Below are 20,673 nucleotides of genomic sequence, written 5' to 3' on the forward strand. Positions count from 1 at the left end.
ATGAGTAACAGCAGAGGAAGGAGGCCTCCAGAAGCAAGGTCTGTGGTTGCCTTGTGGTCCTACTGACATAGTTTCTTATTGTAAAAGATTTTCAAAGGAAATTTAATTTCACATTTCTCTTTCTAGGCTGTGCTAAACTGGTTAATTCCATTCAAATATGCTGTGTGAAGAAAATAGCCAGATGACTGAATTTTTCCTTCAAACTCATTGTTATGTAGAAGGACAGCTGTGTTTCCTTTGACCGTGCTGGGATCCTCAGAAATAATTATAATTAGGGATTTGATATTGGAAAGGTTAGAAGCCTATTTCCTTTGGCTTATCCCCCAAGAAACTAAACTCCCCATGACAAAAGTCCAGCAGAAGATCAAGAAGCCACCAAGCAGTAAGGAGTGATGCATAGCGATGCTCATGTGTCCTTCTGCAGGCAGACATTTTAGAGAATCTTAAAAGGAATTTGAATCTGAATGAAATTCATGAGAGGTTATTAAGTGGCTAAACTCTTTCACATAAATTAGTATAGTTTATGGTATCTACACATTCATAAAATTTAAAGGATTCTTCCAAACTTTAGTATGAGCCAAGAGTAATAACCTATCATAATGCAAAATAGTATTGATTCTTAAAAAAAACCAATTGATTTGTACAAGTCACATAGAGAAATACATTGCTCAGTTGTGATCACTGATGGAACAACTCTGATTGTGTGCCAATGGTCTTTAAAAATAATGACCTAATAACAATACAATTTAAAAATACCCACCAATAATATAATTGGCAAATATATTGTGAAAAATAGCTTATACTCATGGAGATTTTTTTAAAAAGCACTATTGGCTAGACTTACATTAAGTCACAGTTTTAAACAGGAACATATTTAAATACTCCAGAGTTCAAGATACCACATTTAGAAAATGTTTTGAATTAAAAAAACAAACTAAGAGTACCACAATTTTAATACTGATGAAGCAAAGTATATTCCTCCTCTTCAAGGTGGCAACTTGCTTTGACTGCTTATTTACAGTTATAGTTTTTAGAACAAAAGTAAATTATTGAGGAAAAATAAGATTCAAACCAAGTTCCATTTGGCTGGCAGGCAATAAGGAAGCAGCAAAGAAATATAAACATTTTTCAGGAAAGCACTATTTCTAGGTTTAAATACTGATCATTCAATTGATCATAAAGATAGATACCATGGAGTATCTAAAGTATAATCTGGGTTGGCCAGATTATTAAAGTCCGCTGAGTGACTGTTCACAGGTTAGATCTCAACCTAACACTATGAGGAAGGCGTCTTTACAATGCCCTTATTATAACATGAAGCAGCAGGTGAGGTCAAGTGATTTCCCCACCACCTTCTTTCACTGTTTACTTTGTCTTCTTGCTCAGAAGAGATGTCCTTAGAAGTCATGTTAATCTGAATTCTCAAATTAAAAAAATTGAGTACCTGATATTTAAAACAATGAAAAAATTTAGTGGTTTCATTTTATTTCAACTGCCAACACTCATCCGAAATGTGAACATGATGTACACAATAGCACATATTCCTCGATTCCTCCTGAGTTCTATCTACATCTTTCCAGAGACAAAAGGATCTACTAACTTTCAAGGATGCTCTGGCAGTTTTCTAAAGTTTCCCTTGCTGTCTCTAATGAAACCTGTAATAACGAATGGACCACAGGAAAAATTTTTTTTTTCTTTTACGAAAGAGGGAGGATTTAGGTGAACTAATTGAAAGCTCTGAATTGACATGGATTGGAGTTTTCTAGTAAAATACACATTGGCAGTATAGAGCAGGCACTAATGGTAATGAAAAAAAGTCCACAGAACAGTTACAAGAAGAGATGGTTTCTTGCTATGGAGAAGTGCTCCCTTTGTTAAAAAGCTTCTTTAGGAAACTTCTTTAGGAAGATTCTATTAAGAAGTTGCAGAAACATGTATTTGGACACACAAGATATGAAGGAATCTTGGATTTCAAATTCTCTAGTAATACATTAAAACCACGATTTCCAAACAGCTAATTTCAATCATTAAATATTAAATATAATGTGAATGCAAGTGACACTAAAGCCAATGTTCATTCTGAAATACTATGAACAAAATACACAATGAATTGAAAAAACTCCAAGAAAAAAGAGTATTTTCCAGCTCTTCTGAGTCAATTGGTCAACTCTAAGATATTTTCCCAATGATTGGATTTTCCTTGCTCCCATATTTTGCACAGCTTGACTTTTCTTCCTATACTTTTCATGAGGTTCATCCAGCTTCTCTGTGATGCTTTTTATTTGTTGAATTGTCTTAAATGTTGTTACAGAATCCTCAGTTACAAAGTTAGAATAATCATCTGGCTCTTTCTGTGGTCCTTGATGGACAGCTATAGTTCCACAAGCCTCTTCCATCTTCTTCAGTTTAAGCAAACTGAGGGTAAAAAGGGAACAAATTCTTTCTGTTTATCTGTCTGCATCAATATCTATTTGGAAGTCTGCAGGGACACCTGCAGTATGTGGCTTACAGCCCTAAGTGTTTTCACTAGTCTCCTGACAGCAGAGCCAGATTCCATTTAGATATGCAGAGGGATGAAAAGAACAAGTCTGTTTTGACTGCATTGGCTCACCCTGCAGAATACATCTATCCATTCATTAGCTTCCACACAATTATTTGCCTGGACGTAGAGTGGTTTCTTGGTATGTATTACTTGGAACATATTTTTCTGGTTGAAAGAATTCTCTTCTAATTTTTCCACAGCAAGAATGTTTTTTACTGGAATTGTATAAATTGCATCTTTGCTACCTGGCTGTTTGTGGTAAGTGAGCTCTCTGCTTGTTAAGAAAAACCACCATTTCTTGAAATTCTTTTTTCCAATTTGAGTTCTTCCCTGAGCTCTTTTAAACATCTCACCTTCTTTCAGGTGCACAGGTTCACTTGTTCCACTGAACACTTTAGTTTCAGTAGATGAAATCTCATCCAAGAACTTTTTAACTGCTATAATATATCCTTCTTCTTGAAACATTTTGAAAAATTCACACATGAATGTCTCTTTGAAACTTCACTTACTTTTGGACAGGCTGCCCCAGCTTCCCAAAGTCTTAATAGTTTTTGAGATGAGAGTTAATGTCCTAATTGTCTGTGCATCTGGATGATGAGGTCGCAAATGAAAAGTATAAGGTGATACTATGGCTATAGCAAAGAAACGAAGGAATACAAAGCTGCTCACTGCAGAATACTGAACATGAGGATCATTTGGAAATCTTTGAGGAGCTATTTGCCTTAAAGAATAAAAGATATCACACATTACAGTAGGACAGCTCATATTTGACTTTATAATTGTATTGAATAACTTGTCCACATAGTAGGGCAGTCTCATTATTTTCCACATTATCTCCTTTCAATTTAATAGGATCAATTTCACAAGATTTTGAGGATTCACATATCTAGTATAGATTTTAATGTTACTTTCAGGTAGTGGCCTCCCACTTTTCATCATCTCATCCAGACACCGGGTAGCCAAGGAATTTCCTCTAAAAATTGTGTTTGCATCTTGGGTATCCTTCAAGTCTAATTTGGCCACTGCAGTGACAAAAGGAACAAGTTTATCATGGTGCAGCAGCAGTCATACAAGGGGCAAAATAGCATCATTTTTATCCCGACATATTTCACCCAAAATGTAAGTAGCTGAGGCAGATACTGGCTGAACATCCGGTGATTTTAGCAGCAAAGTTTTCAAAGGACCATAGTACTCTGAAGGAAGCACATAATCTTCTGTATAACATATATTTAATCAAAGAGATCCCAGATCATCAGTTTTAGATGACTTCTTTCCATTGTCTCTTGGTGGAAGCAAGTACCAGGCTTGATGAGAGGAATCATTTCTTAACACAGGAACCTTAATCTCACCCAGGAAAACATCTTGGACCAGGTTCCCATTACTCCACAAGTCGATTCTAATTTCTGGCTTTTCAATGTCCTCCTCTTCAACCTGGAACTGGGATTTTCTGGTGTAACTACTGGATCTGGTTACCTCAAGGTAAAAGATTTCATTAAACTGTGGATTGCTTGTTTTCGTCTTTCCTTTTGTCTTCTTCTGGTCATTCCTAGAAGGACCCACTAGAGAAACTATTGCATAAGGATCCCATCTTTGTCCATTTATGAGAGGACATGGCATGCCTCTCCAAGTCCTAATCCATGGCATGCCTTGATGTGTACAACGAGTTGCTGGGACACAGTTCCATTCTCTGTTATCAGTTCATTCAGTCCTAATTCAAGGTGAACTTTACCCTGAACCTCTGAATTGGAGTCAACAGGCTGCAGTGAAAACCAAGTTTCTTTGCCACTATGTTTACACAAGCCTTCTTTTTTGATGGCTACTTTGCCTATACGAAGGTCTCTTTGTAAAACGTTCTTATCATAAATATAGAAAAACAAATACTGGAAAGTTCCTCAAAGTAAAATTCTTCACTAAAAAATGAGCTTAAAGATTTTTCAACAACTTGGGTACTATAAACTTCTTCTTGGTCCAAATTTATAGTACTGAAATAATCTCTCATTTTGTTGGGTCCAAGTTATGACAATAGATTTTTCACTTCACAGATCTTGCCCAGCAGGCTCTGCAGCACTCGAACCTCGCAACTATCCTCATTCCCAGCCTCAGCCTCTGCTGTGGAAATCGCTGCTGGCCCCTGGGAAGAAGCCGCAGCAGCAGGCATCGCTGCCGCCGCCACAGTGCGGCCCAGCCCGTGCCGCAGCCCCTCCGCCTGCGTAGCCGTATTACTACATTTTTCAGTATCTGTTGAGCAAGGGCCTTCTCAAACATTATGAAAGACCGAACACTGTATTCATCAGTTTTCCTGCCACCAAGACACAATACCAAAAACTCACAACTTAAAGGAAAGGTTTAATTTGGCTCATGGTTTCAGAAGATTCAGTCCATGATCAGCTGGCTCCAAAACAGAAACATCGTATCAGAAGAGTATGGCAGAGCAAAGACGCTTAGTTCATGGTAGTCAGGAAAGAGCAGAGGAACAGTGTCAGAGAGAAAGAGGTGAGGCATCATGTATAGAGCCCCAAGGCCACACCTTCATGACTCTGCCAGACATACCCAGAAATGTACTTTACTATTTCCCTGGATGAGTCCCAAGCCTATCAAGTTGGCACAATTAAGGTCAATCTTCACATCTCACCTTCTTAATTTGACATTCAAACACATCTCTTTAAATCAACACGTAATCTTCAAATAAATACAAGGAAAAGTTAAGAGTTCCACCTAACATATTACAAGTATCCTGTATATAAACAAGAATGGAATAATGTCTTCCTCAGAGTCTCAATGGGTGCAGCATTTTCCAAGTCAAAGTTTCTCCTGAGATACAAGGCAAATTCTTGAGTGTCAACCCCTGTAAAAATAAAAAACAAATTATATAATCCTAATGTACAATGACCCAGGGTAAATACTGCTATTTCAAGAGGGAGGAATAGAGCAATAGAAAAGAAATAAACCTCAGCAAGACAGAAACACAGCAGGGTAAACATTAAGTCCTATATATCCAGTATCCAGAGCTTATGGTGGTGAGATGTGAGATCCAGAGGGGTTGGCAGCCATACCCCTATGGCATCACTGGTTGCAGCCTATATAACTCCACTCTTGGGCTGGCTCTACTTACAGCCTATAGCTTGCTGCAGTAGACATTCCATGTTTCTGGAATCTCTGACTTCTTGGGATTTCCAATGCACCTCTGGATTCACTCTTATAGATTCATACACTGTTTTCTCAGGGCTCTTTGCCTGGCCCCCAGGTCTTTCTTTGAAATCTGGTTGGAACCCTCCCTGACACTCAGTAGAGCATGGACAACACCAAGCTCTGCTGTCAATGGGAGCAGTACTCAGGCCTCCTTGGACCATGGCTGCTGAGCAGCTAAATGGTTAAGAACACTGAAATGAACCTTGAGGATCCAATTCTGTAGACAGCCCTTCTCAAGCAAGGGTCCCAAGGACTCTCTTCTCAGATGAAGGTTAGTATTTTTATACCCTTGAGTCTCACTAACTGAGATCTTGCTAATTTCTGAGGTGGCTTAAAGAGATCTTTTTCTTGCTCCTGTACAAAGTATTTGGTTATTTATTTGTGTTTTGTTTCTAGAGACAGAACCCAAGGCACTATGTTATATCCCCAGTCCCTTTTATATTTTTATTTTTGAACAAAGTATCACTATATCATTAAGTTATCCAGGCTGTACTTGTACAGTCCTCCTGTCTCAACCTCACAGAGTGCTGTAATTACAGATGTATCCCACCACACCCATCTCCTTCTTTTCTTTTTAATGATGCTAATCCCTTCAGCAGCCATATGTACTTTGGCCCCAATTTGACAAGTGATTCCTTTAGGGCCAAAATTTAAATTTTTCAAATTATTCTACTCTGATTTTTGCCCCCAATTTTGTCTATAAATTTGACTGAAAGCCAGCAGTACCCATGCTATAGCCTGAAGTTGGGCTGCCTTGAAATGTTCTCAACCAGATTAATTAGTCTATTGTCCTTAATTTCAGTCTCCTACAAAGTCTCAGGAAATGGGCAAAAAGGAAGACAGGTTTTTTTTTTCCAGAGCATAATATACACGGCCTCACTCCAATTGCTGGTGAGGTTCTTTTTCCCAATAAAAACCTCTTGATTTTACTGTCCATATTTTTATCAGCATTCTGGTCTCCAGAGCTCTGACCAGAATTGCCCATCCATCTCTGCTTACAGCTCCCTATGATTTCTCCAGCTCCCCTCCAAATTTTTCCAAATTCTTCCTACAACAAGTTCTAAAGGCTTCTGAACCACATGGTCAGATCATAGCGTTGAGCCTTCTTCTCTGGTACCAATTTTCAGGATTAGCTTTCCCATCACTAAGCACAATGTCTGACACTTACAATTTAAAAGAGAAGTTTAATTTGCCCCAGGGTTTTAGGATATTTGGTCTATGGTCAGTTGGCTCCAAGGCAGAAACATCACAGTGGAAAGGTGTGGCAGAGAAAAAATGCTTGGTTCATGGTGGCCAGGAAACAGAGTAGGGGAACAATGCCAAAGAGAAAGGGGCAAAGCACCAGGTAGAGACCTGAAGGTCATAATTTTGTGACCCACCCAGACATACCCAGAAGTATGCTTTACTAATCCTCTGATGGCTCCCAAGCCAATCAAGTTGATACAATTAAGGTAAAATGTCAAAGACTCAGTTATAAGTTGTTGCTTGTGGACATAGGTAAATCTAACAATCTGATACAATTTTTAAACAGAGACACAAGTTTTGCAGTTCAAGAAGTAATGTGCCACTCAGATGGCTAATTGTCTTGTCAGTGTTATGGCCAAAATATGGGGCTCATTATTAAGTGTTCAAATAAATAATGCTGCAGTGATCATTGTTATGGTGGCATACAACTTCAGTGTCCCACAGAATTTATAGTAGACAGTCAATAATATTTTATCAATTAACTCATTTTCCTTATATTATTAGATTTATCTTTTTCAGTAAGGATTCTGGCCAAGGCTTTGTCTGTGTACACAGTGAAATCAGGGGAACTGGTTGCTATTTCTCAAAATGCCATTAAGAGGAAGGCAAAAGCCTGAATAAAGTGGGCTGATTCATGTGATTTCCTGCTCTTATAGCAGAAGCTTTATATATTTTGTTATTGCATTAAATTACAGGAGACTCAATAATAGAACAGAATATACTAGTTTAAAAAGTATAGATTGGGAGGTTCAGGAGAGGGAAATTATCCTTTTGGTAAATCTGATAAATAATCATCTTTGAAGTTATACTATTTAAGGCTTGTAGAGATTCTTGAATCTGTGATTTGATATCTTTTATCAGTATTGGAATTATCTGTTGTCTTCTTAAGTATTACAGTGGGCCCTCAAGTTACAAATGGCCTGACATACAAACAACATGGGGAATTTTTGTTTTAACTTTATGACCAGTCTTGAGTTAGACCTGAATGCCAACAGCTTGTGCTTCCAGATGGTCTCAGATACAGATTTAACCCTTAAGGAGTTCTGGAAGGAATATTATGACATCCTTTCCTGTGTGGGGTTAATTAAAAAATCCTGGTCCAATGTCTCTCTAAGGACACTGAGGTCTGCCTGTATGCAGGAAAGAGACTTTGAAGGCTGTGTATAGGAGCCCGAGGCTTCAATTGACCAACTTGAGTTACAACCAGCCTTTGAGATTGAATTGAGGCTGTAAGTCAAGGGTCCACTGTACTTCTGTTCTCATCTTACCTGGTCTACTTCTTGGTCTCTTGTTAGGCATGTGATTGACCTTGCCCCAAAACTCATAATTTTCCTTTTATTTTCTCTCTCCTGTGTTTTTCTTTTTTCCCCCCTCCATGCTTTAGTCTACATATTTTCTACTGACCTATCCTCTTATTTATTACTTCTGCCCTAAATAGCTACTAACTTCGTGTATATGTCAATTTTATCAAGCTTTATGTGCACTAACTCACCTTAAAATATCTGACTTTATGATCTATTCTATGAACTTTCCCATTTGATACTGCCACATTCTTCAGCCAGTCCCTCTACCTTAAGATTGACCCATTGCATTCCCCAACGAGATGATAATTATACCCATGTCTTTGAAAACTGTAAAAAAAGGCTGGGAGGACACATGGAACAATAAGCAGAATTATAGGATAAGAGGTAGTAGTTTTGCCTACTAGAGATCCTGTAGAAATAATCTACAAAAGAGGAACCCAATGTAGAGAGAATGGAGATGAAACTGACAAGACTACACGTGTGATTGAGTGGCAGAACTTAACTCATAGGCAACGTAGAGTGATAGGATCAACTGTTAAATGACATTCAATATTAACAATTTATTGAGGTAGAATTAAGTAAAATGAGTGACTTGGTCAGCTTTTTTTTTTTTGGTACCAGGGATGAAACTTGGGACCTTGCACTTGCCAGGCAGGCCCTGTGCCACTGAGCTAAATCCCTGGCCCTAAGCTTTTTGCATCAAAATGTTCTTAATCTTGAAGAATGTGTAAGCCCATGGAGCATCACTATTGCCTACATGCTGCAGATCCCAGGGGATCCTTATGGTCCCTCCCCATCACTGACAGGCTATGAGAATTACTGTGCCAGAAATGCTTGGACTATCCTGTAGAAAACCATCGGGTATTTTGCAGCCATTTAGAATATTATAATGCTTCCTTCATCTGTGATGGTATCCATTCTAATGGAAGTAAATATTGGAAAGTAATAAGACAGAGCAAAGGATTCGTTTTGGTCTTGCATTATGCCACATTAATTTTTGTACCATTACTACTTTGCAACTTTAGTTTATCCATAAGTACTTTTCTGAATCTTTAAATAATATGTACATTTTTTAGAAGCACAATTACTGTGTCATCACCAAATCTAAGTGAATTAACAGTATTATATCTTCAAATGTCCCAGTTTTCTCAAAGATGTCTTACTACAATTGATAAGTTTGAATAAATGCCCAACAAAGTACACATATTTCTCCATATTTTTTCAAACCACTATCACAATTGTATTAGTGCTTATAAGAGCTTGCAGGGCTGCGGTAAGATTCCTCAAAAGACTGCACATGCTCTAAATCAGATTTAATGCAGGAAATTTACAAGATTGGTCTACAATGGCCACCCACAAGGTCAAATGTAGAAGAGTGAAAAGGAGCTGTCTACGCACTATACTTAGGCAGGATCCAGCTGAAGGCCTTGAGCCCACAGCAATGTCCTATAAGAGCCCACATCAGGAAGCCAAAGGATCCTTAATGAAAGACCAAGGGGTCTGTGCTGGGAGGGGAAAGGGTTGGTGCTAGAAACTAAAGAGAACAGCGGAAGCTCCTGCTCCTCTGAGGAAAATCAGCCATGATGAAGTCTTTCCAAGGGAACTCAGCTGAAATCCTTCTCTCCTGTTCTCCTTTTTACCATTTAGACCACGATCCTCTTTAAAGTGGGTTTTCCACACCCAGAACCATACTGATTAAATTCAGCTGGGCATTCCCCTCTCAAGTTGACAATTAATTAGCCACCACAATAATCCAGAATACCACATTTTAATCATTTGCTTACTGTCTCTCTCATTAGAATAGTACTACATCATGCAAGCAGTGATTTTTATGGGTTCTTTTCCTGTATCTTCAGAATCTAGCATGGTTGTTACAGACAGTAGGCATTCAGTAAATGTAGAAAGGAATGAATGGATGAATGAATCAATTTGGCAATGATGTAATAGTAAGGGTTATGCCTTGTAAACATGGGCAAATCTGTTAGTTTGTAATGCTAAAACTTTGTGCAACTTCCTTGAGTTTCAATTTTCACATATGTAAAACAGGAGTATTAACACAAACTTTGTAGGATTGTTGTGAGAAGTACACTAAAAATATGTAGGGCCTGCCATGTAGTACACTCTCAATATTGCTTCTATTTTTATATGTCATTAAATTAAGGGCCTTGAGATGAAATCACCTTGGATTTAGGATGGCCCTAGGTCCAATGGCAGTGTCTTTATATAGGAAAGGAACAGACCATGTGAAGACAAAGAAGAGATTGAAGTAATGCATCCACAAGCCATGAAACACTAAGAGCCACCAAAAGCTAGAAGAGCTAAGAATGGAATCTCTTTTGGGATCTTGAAAGACAGTGTGGTCTTGACAACACATAGATTTCTGACTGTAAGCCTCCAGCACCACGAAAGAATACATTTCTCTTATTTTGACCTACCAAGTTTGTGATGATTTATTAGAGCAGCCACAAAAATTAGTACATTCCTCCTCTTGACAAGGATGTAGAGACCACAATACTGCTGAGCCTAAGAAATAGGCAACAGCTACATGGAGGACATTTAAGAAGTGAGGTCACAAGTGTCGGGGTGCCATTGAGCAAATGAGCTGGGAGATGGCCTTGAAAGTACAGCAAAAGCCACTTAAGAAAGGAGGCCAGTAGGTGGCGTATTCAATGCACTGGTTGCCTGCTGGAACCTGGAGACCACCAAGACCAAGGCTAGAGAGTTCAGAAGGCATTCAGAGAACACAGGTGAAACCAAGCCCCTTCCCAGTTGCTGAAGAGACTGGGACAAACTGCAATGGAAGAGCCCTGAGCACAGGACAGAAGAGCACCCCCTGGTGGCCAGAAGCTGCTCCAAGAGGGAAGTCAAGTGGGTGGTGGCCTTGGACTGCCCGCTTCCCTGCAAAGAGGGGCTCCCCACGAGCGAGATTTTTCTGGTATCTTTACTTTGTGATTATTTTTTCAAACCAAACAGCAAACAAAAACTAAAACCTTCCCTGAGGTACTGGTGGGAGTATCCCCCCCACACACACACACCGTTTTTGTTTTACAAGTGTTCTGGTCACATAAATGTGAAAGAGAAGAGAAGACATATTGCTACTTTGAGAACCCCTCGTGTAATCCTGCCCCTCGGCTTCCTTTTTCCCATTAGAGTATGTACCTGATGTGAAGGAGGCTCAGGGCCAAGAGCTTTAGTAAAACCAGCCAGAGGGTCACAGCTGGAGAAAGAAGCACAATTTTTACTAAAGTAATTTATCAAATTTCTTTTTCTCAGGGCTCAATAACAATGCAGATTTCGTTTCTCAGTTCATCTCTCATATCTATGTTGAAAGAAAAAGAAGAGTAAGTACAAGACTATTGCTCTCCACAGCTGAACTGTGTCCGAAGCTAAAATCGAAAGCAAGAATAGCTGAGAATAGAGCCAGCGTGCCCAGAAGGTCTGTACGCAAAACCTATCTTTCTGCCTGACTGTGTCAGGGAAGTATGAGGAGCCCACTTACATTTATTAATAGCTTGCAATTTTCCGGGCACTTGGGATTTTCTTAGTTTATCTCATTTAATCCTTATAATAAATATATGGAACAGGACCAGAGGCAGAAAGGCCACACATCTAGGAAGCTACCCTATTTTACTTCAGAGCTGGAAGATCTGACAACATTTTATTAGTTTGAAATATTAATTAAAAATGCATAACTACAAGGATAAGCTCCAAATCATTCTTTTATGCTTTGCAAGAGCAATAGATCTCAGAAAATATAACTGAATTGTGAAAAATGTAAAGTCTAAGGTTCAAACAGTAATAATGGAAGCACATGAAATATATATACAGATATATCTTGTATATTATATACTAGCATATTATATAACAATTATATTGCTTTTACATATTATAGAAAAATGTATAATTTATAATACATGTATGCATATTGCTATAAATATTTACATTTTGTATGTAAATTATATTTAAATGTCATAATTTTATACTCATACTGTGGGAGAGTGGGCTATATGATCAGCTGCAGATACCGAGGAGGCCTTGGGGACAGGAGAGGGAGTGGAAGGCTGCCCCCTCCCTTGTTTGCACTCAGGGTTGCTGATGCCCAAAACACCCTTGGGCAGGAAACTATCAGCTGAGGGTTAAACAAAGAAAATTACATTTCTGGGTATGGGGTTGTTATGTTCCTTGTTAATCATCTATAGCTCTTCGTTTCTTGAATAGCGTGTTTGCTACATTGCCTTGTTCTACTAACAAAAACAGAGCTTTCCAGACTCCCTGTGCTCATGTCATCTTGAGACAGGAGTCCCCTGGTCCCCCTTGCTTAGAAATTTGTCTTTGTCTCTTTATTCCTCATGTGTATCCCCTAGATCAGTTTGCAGGCTGGCTCCTGCACTATACAAATTTTTATATTACATAACTCAATATAGAATAAGATTACTTTTGTAGGTTATATAAAATTAAAAGGATACATAATTATGTTCTATATAAAATATAGTATTTGGGGGCCAAGGATTTACCTCAGTGGTTCTGCTGCCTGCTTCACAAGTGCAAGGTCCCAAGTTCAATCCCTGGTACCAAAAAAAATGTATATATATATAATATTTTTTCATATATACATAATGGAAATACACAAACTGGAAGAGATTTTTGTCAACAATTGCTTATGGCTTTACAGCAGCTTGTATAAAATACATTTGAGAAAATGATTTGTGTGAAAGATTAAGCATTAATTAGATTAAGATTAGCATTAAGGAGATAATTTGCCCCAGAAAATATGTGCCATTTTTTGCTACATTAATAAATGGAGAGAAAAAATAAAATAAATGTAGAATGGCTAACAAAGATGGAGATGAGAAGCATTTTAATCCATACTGATCATGACTTTTCATTTGGTGTGATGTGTCCACTTGAGGGTCCAGTGCTTTAAAGATGATCTGAAACCTGGCTTTGCACTGTTGTTTGTGCCCTTTTCTATGGCATATCCTCCTCTCCCTTCTTAGTTTATTGAGTGTTTAATCTGCCACTGCTTCCATCAAAAGAGACTGTTCTCTAGAAAAAGAGGGAGAATGAATTGGCAGATGAATGGGAGTGTGAAGGACGCCCCGAGAAGTCTTGAAGTTGGAGGAGAGTTCTCGGCTGTCAGGTCTATTGGCATGGCTTCACAGTACTTGTTTGCTTATTAATGATCCCAAAGTATGAGAGTAGTGATGCTGGCAATTCAAATACAGTAGTACCTCGGTTCATGAACTTAATTCATTCCACAATTCTGGTTGTAAACCAAATTGGATGAGAACCAAATCAAATTCAACAGTTAGGTGCAATGTTGTCTTTATGGGGAAATTTAACTTGGTTCTCATTCAATTCAGTTTGCAATCAGAATCATGGAAAGAATTAAGTTTGTGAACCAAGGTACTACTTTATACCAAAGAGAAGCCACACAGTGCTTCTTTTAAAATGACAAGGTAAAAGTTTATCACAGGTGTGTATGCATAGGGAAAACACAGTATGTCTAGAGTTCTGTACTATCCAAGGTTTCATGCATCCATTGGGAGGGTCTTGGAACACATCCTCCAGGAATATGAGGGCAATTACTGCACTGCTTATAGAAGTTTCCACTTGGTGTGGTATTTTCTCCTTCTAGAAGAGAACCCTTGCTTCCAATTTTGAGATTAGCCACTAGAGTTTTTCCATTTCTCAGGTGGAGCCAGCTGCATACACTCATCCTAAATAGCTAAGACATCTCATGGTGGTTCTACTGGTTTCTGCTGCTTTGGGGCCTAACCTATATTTCTTACAGGTTGGATTTGGGGGATTTTTTCACCATCTAGAAACTAACGAATCATAAATTAGCCTTGTTTAAAAACCAGAGCAGACCCAGGCATGGTGACATATGCTTCCAACTATTTGGAAGTCCAAGTCATGAGGATCTTGAATTGAAGACCAGCCTGGTCAACTTAGCAAGCCTCTGTCTCAAAATAAAAATAAAATGGTTAGGGATGTAACTCAATGGTACAGCTAGCATGCTTGAGGCCCTGCGTTCAAATAATCAGTACTGGGGGGAAAAAGAACAGTGTGGCTCTTTATAATAAAAGGAAATACATAGTTGTTAATTATTCATTGTAACGCTTGACCAAGATTCTCTCCTTTGGTCCAGGGATTTAGCTCAAAGGCACAGGGCCTGCCTGGCAAGCACGAGGTCCTGAGTTCAATCCCTGGTACCAAAAGAAAAAAATTCTCTCCTTTAACTAAACTTTATTCAGATTCTGCTTCAGTCCAAGCCCTCTTTGGCATGCTGTGTAAACTCTCTGAGATTTCTCTTATTCATCTGATGAACAACTACATCTCATATGGGTGTCAAATGCATTTTTAGCACTACATTCCTGATCCCCACCCCAAGTAAAATTTCCTTCACCTTAAACTTCTTTGCACATGCTTCCCCCAGAACATTCTCTTCCTGTTGGGTTCTTAACCAGAAAGACCAAAGCTCTCCCAACTGGTCTCCTTTCCCCACATCAAGAAACCAGCCTGACAGAGGAGGTGAACATTCCAGACCAATGTACCATGTCCCCAAGCACAGAGGAGCAGAGCTGCCCCCACCCCAGAAGAGGTGAACCTTCTGGGCCATCATACCACTGCCCCAAGTGCAGAGGAGGTGAGCCAAGTGGGTGCCAGCAACACACATCCCCCCTCCTCCCAGGAAATGAGAAGACACATAAACAAGTCTCAAAACCTGACTTCCAAATCGCCTAAAGCAACCCCAAAGTGAAACAAGATGGAACAATCTGATACTCAAACACCTGGACTCCCTGAAATGGCAATGAAAGAGGACCTGGAAAAAATGAAATCAGAAATAATTTCTCAGATATCATCAGAGATTGAGCCCATAGTGCAAGACATGATTGATAAATCTAGAGAGGACTCAGTAAAAAAAAATAGAGGGGCTGAAGAACATGAGGGAATCCCAACATAAGAAACAAATAGAATCCATAAAACAGATACAAACAGATTTCCAGAAGATTAAAAACTCTACTGAAAGCTTACACAGCAGAATGAACCAATGTGAGGACAGAATTTCAGATATAGAAGATAAGTTTGCAATTAGTGATGAGGAAAAGAAAAATTTCTTTAAAATAGTAAGGGACCACAAGAAATCAACCCAGCAGCTGCTAGATGATGCAAAAAAGAATAACATAAGACTAATCAGAGTCAATGATAAAACAGAAGGGAGTGCAGATGACCTAAAAAACTGTTCACAGAAGTGAAGACAGAAAACTTCCCAAGTAGGGGAAGAGAACTTGACATACAGAAAAATGAGGTATATAGGACTCCAACTAGCCTTGATCATAAAAAGCTGCACATAGGCGTATAAAAGTGAAGATTCCAGAACCCCAACAGAAAAACAAAATTCTCCAAGCAGTTAGAGAAAAGAAACAAATCACATACAAAGGAAACTCCATCAGAATCACAGCAGAATTCTCAATGCAAACCCTCAAGGCAAGAAAAGCTTGGAGTGACATATTTCAAGCCCTAAAGGAAAATAGCCACCAATCCAGTTTGATGTACCCTGCAAAACTATCTTTTAAAATTGATGGAAAAATAAAATATTTTCATAACAAAGAACACCTGCGGAACTTCATGAATATCAAACCAGCACTCCAAAAATTTTCCACCAATATTTTAGGAAAATACAATGAGGAACACAACCCCAGGAAGCCCAGGAGAATGAATCCATTGGGCATGACAAAAAATTAAATGCAACAGGGGAGAATCCAACAAAAAGAAAAAATCGTAACAATGATAAGTCAATACATATCAATTCTAACCATCAAAGTTAATGGTCTCAATTCACCAATCAAAAGAAATAGACTGGCAGAATGGTTCAAGAAGCAAGATCAACAATATGCTCCATACAAGAAACACACTTAACTCAAAAAGAAATTCATAGACTGAAAGTTAAAGGATAGAAAACAATACTCCATGCGACAGGAACCCCAAAAACAGCAGGAGTAGCTATCTTTGTTGCAGATCAAATGGATTTCAAATGAATACTGATTAAGAGAGACAAAGAAGGATGCTACATCCTTGTATAGGGAACAATCCAAGAGGAAGAGTTGACAATCATAAACATATACGCACCAAACACTAGTGTGCCCAACTATATAAAACAAATACTAATGAACATGAAAAATCAAATAAGCACTAATACAATAGTAGTGGGGGACCAAAATACCCCACTGTCACAAATAGATAGATCAAAATAAGCAATGAAATACTAGAACACAATCAAACTCTTGAACAAATGAACTTAACAGATGTTTACAGAGTGTTCCACCCCACAAAATCAGAATATACATTCTTTTCAGGTCCACATGGGTTGTTCTCCAAAATAGACCAGATTCTCACATGTTTAAGTAAGTGCAAAGGAATTGAAGTTATCCCCTGTATATTATCAGACCATAGTGTGAAGAAATTGGAGATCAATAGCAAAAGAAGCTGGAAGAATTTCATAAACACATGGAAATTGAACAACACACTTCTGAATAAACAATGGGTCATACAGCAAATTAAAGAAGAAATCAGACAGTTCCTTCAATTAAATGACAATACAACATATCAGAATCTATGGGACACAATGGAAGCAGTCTTACAAGGGAAATTCATAGCAGTGAATACTCATATTAAGAAAACAGAGTGAGCCAAATTAACCTGATGCTGAACCCCAAGCTTCTAATAAAAGAAGAGCTGGACAAACCAAAAGTTCATACAAGGGAGGAAATTTCAAAGATCAGAGCAGAAATTAATGCAATGGAGACTAAGAGAATGATACAAAAAAAAATCAATGCAGCCAAGAATTGGTTCTTCAAAAGAATCAACAAAATTGACAAAACCTTAGCCAACCTTACCAGCAAAAGGAAAGAAAAGGCCCAAATCGGCATGAAGGTCAGCTGGTCCCAGCACCCAGAAGGAAGCTCCCCCACTGCCATCCAAGGCTCCTAGGACCAAGAAGGTAGGCTGGTCCCAGCACCCGGAAGGAAGGTCCCCGCCTCCATCCCAGGCTCCTAGGGCAGAGAAGGTGAGCCACGTGGGTGCCAGAAGCACACCCCCCGCCATGGAAATGAAAAGACACATAAACAAGCCTCAAAAACAGACTTCCAGATCACCTACAGCAACCCCAAAGGGAAACAAGATAGAACACTCTGATACTCAACCACTTGCACTCTCTGAACTGGCAACAAAAGAGGATCTGGGAAAAATGAAATCAGAAATAATTACTCAGATAACAGCAAAGATTTTGCTCATGGTGCAAGACATGATTAATAAATCTAGAGAGGACACAGATAAAAAAATAGAGGATCTGAGGAACATGATGGAATCCCAACATAAGAAACAAATGGAATCCATAAAACAGATACAAACAGATTTCCAAGAGACTAAAAACTCCATCAAAAGTCTGTGCAGCAGAATGAACCAATGTGAGGATAGAATTTCACATATAGAAGATAAGATTGCAATTAGTGAGGAGGAAAAGAAAAATTACTTTAAAATTGTAAGGGAACACGAGAAATCAATCCAGTGGCTGCTAGACGATAAAAAGAAGAATAACATAAGACTGACTGGAGTCAATGAAGAAAGAGGAGAGAGTGCAGATGACATAAAAAAACTGTTCACAGAAGTGATGGCAGAAAACTTCCCAAGTGGAGGAAAAGAACTTAACATACAGATAAGTGAGGCATATAGGACTCCAGCTAGCCTTAATCAAAAAAAATCTACACATAGGCATATAATAGTTAGGATTCCAGAAATCCAGCAGAAGAATAAAATTCTACAAGCAGTGAGAGAAAAGAAACAAATCACATACAAAGGAAAGCCCATCAGAATCACAGCAGACTTCTCAAGGCAAACCCTCAAGGCAAGAAGAGCTTGGAGTGATGTATTTCAAGCCCTAAAGGAAAACAGCCTCCAACCCAGATTAATGTACCCTGCAAAATTATCTTTCAAAATTGATGGAGAAATAAGATACTTTCATGATAAAGAGCACCTCAGGAACTTCATGAATATCAAACTGTCACTCCAAAAAATTTTAGACAATACCCTAGGAAAAGACAATGAGGATCACAACCCCAGGAAACCCAGCAGAATGAATCCATTGGGCATGACAAATTAAACACAAAGGGGGAGAATCCAACAAAAAGAAAAAGTCATGACAAGGCTTTTAAAACTTTTAACTTCATCTCCCTAATGAGTGTATAATTCAATCTTGTTATTGTACTGATTAGTATTTTTCTGATTCTAGAGTTGCACACCTTTCCTTGTGCTATACTGGCTATTTATCATCTTATGTCTACATTTTAATTGGGTTGTCTATTAATGAGCTCTAAGAATTCTTTATATATTCTGCTCATAGGTTATATGCATTATAAATGTGGTCTGTTTAAGGACTACTTTTCATTTTAATGATGTCATTTAAAGTTCTAAATTTTGATGGAATCTCATTTATCAATTTTTTTTCTTTTATACATCATGTTTTTTGTATCCTAGGTAGTTCTTGGCTATCCTGAATTCATAAATATTTTCCCTTATAATTTCTTCTTAAAGTTTTATATTTTTAGGCTTTCTTATTTGGGTTCTTAGATCCCTTCAAGTTATTTTCATGTATGGAAAAAAAGGGTTAAGGTTAACTTTTTATATACAGATACCAGGTGTTCTATTGCCATTTGCTGAAGACACTATCTCTTCCTCAGCTCTTGAATCCAGTTTATATTCTATAAAATGCTAATGTTAAATAATCTTTCAAAACTCAGTGGACCATATATGTGTGGTTCTATTTCTAGATTCTCTGTTTTATTCAAATGATCTATATGTCTTTCCTTACACCAACATTGCCTTGATTACTGTAGCTTCAGAAGAAGTCTTAAAATTAGGTACTAAATATCTTACAACACTGTTTTTGTTTTTGTTTTTGTTTTTGGCTTTTCTGGGTCCTTTGTACTCCTACATAACTTTTAAATTTCAATATCCAGTTCTTCATTTATAGCAAGTATACACAGACCTGAATTTTTATATATACCTTGTGTTTTCTAATCCTGCTAAATTCAAGTACAAGTTCTAGGGGCTCCTAGAGATTTCTCAGTATTTTCTCTGTAGATGATCATTTCATCTACATATAAAGATTTTGCTTCTGCCCTGCCAATCCTATCCTAGTTGTGTCATTTTATTGCCAGACTATTTTGCTTTAGACCTATGTTTCAAAGTCTAATGGACAGATGAACAGTAGGCATATATGCCCTTGTTCCCTACTTTAGGGAGAAACCATTGTATCGTCTCCATTCATAGAAGGAGTTTTTGTTGGAAGTATGGAGTACATGTCTTTGATATGTTGAGAAGGTTCTGTTCTACTTCTAGTCTCCGGATAGCTTTTACCATGAAAAGCTGTAGAATTTAGTCCAATACTCTTTCTCCAACTAGTGACAGGATCATATGGCTTTTTCCTTTCCTCTGTTAAAATGATAACTTTTGGGGGTGGTTCTTCCAGTGCTGAACCAACACTGCCATCCTTATAATAAAACCACTTTCTACATACTTCCAGATCTGACTTCTAAGAGTTTGTTTTGTTAAACAAATTTCTATCTATGTTCATACTTTTTTCTTCTATTATCTTTATCCAGTTTTAGGATTAGCACAATGTTAATTTCCTAAAATGAGGGGAGAAGTGTTCCTTCTTTTTTATGCTTTAAATGTTTGATATAATTTATCAGTTAAAATGTTTATGAGCCTGCTGTTGTCATATAGGCAGGTTTTCAAGCTAGGAATATACTTTCTTTAATAGTTGCTATTCGAATTTTTATTTCCTCCAGAGTTAGTTTCATTAATTTGTCTTCTAAGTTACTTCTTAGAATTTGTCAAATTTATTTCAAAAAAGATTTTTGTAATATGCTTTCTATATCCTTTTAAATTCTGGAAAATCTGTGGTAATGTCTCCTAGATCTTAATATTGTAATTTTAAAAATGTATAACTGATATTGTGTAACAGGAAGAAAAGGTCTAAAAGAGCAGGGGAACTGGGAGGGGTAGGGGAAGGGAAAAAAGGGAAAGGAAAAAATATGAGAAGAGGAAAAAAATAGAAACAAGATCTTTGCAAATAGGGAAGGGTGGAGGGGGTGAAAGGAGGGCAAGGGAAGGGGAAAAAAAAAAGAACCAAGAGACTCATGTAATGGTACAAGATCCCAATGATGAATGTAACTGTATTGTATACCTAAAATGTACCAATAAAGTTATTGGGGGAAAAAAAAGAAAAGGCCCAAATCCATGCAGTTAGGAATGAAAAGAATGAAATTACAATGGACCCAGCAGAAATCCAGAGGATCATCAGTACATACTTCAAGAACCTATACGCCA

The 20,673-nt window shown here is 38.0% G+C and overlaps 2 protein-coding genes and 1 pseudogene across 5 annotated transcripts in view; 2 read left to right on the plus strand and 1 right to left on the minus strand.

Annotated features, from left to right (window-relative positions):
- Ifit2 (interferon induced protein with tetratricopeptide repeats 2) overlaps window positions 1–20,673 on the plus strand; it is a 47,450-nt gene that overhangs the window by 8,979 nt on the left and 17,798 nt on the right. The gene's annotated exons all lie outside the window — the stretch shown is intronic.
- The window catches only part of Ifit3 (interferon induced protein with tetratricopeptide repeats 3), a 72,701-nt gene that overhangs the window by 8,938 nt on the left and 43,090 nt on the right, over window positions 1–20,673 (plus strand). The gene's annotated exons all lie outside the window — the stretch shown is intronic.
- LOC101700478 (ras GTPase-activating protein 2 pseudogene) lies at window positions 1,698–4,709 on the minus strand (annotated as a pseudogene).

Source organism: Heterocephalus glaber, unplaced genomic scaffold, assembly GCF_053883595.1.
Source record: "Heterocephalus glaber isolate CG9 unplaced genomic scaffold, H.glaber_assembly_v1.0 deba00001497, whole genome shotgun sequence".
In the NCBI taxonomy this organism is placed as follows: domain Eukaryota; kingdom Metazoa; phylum Chordata; class Mammalia; order Rodentia; family Bathyergidae; genus Heterocephalus; species Heterocephalus glaber.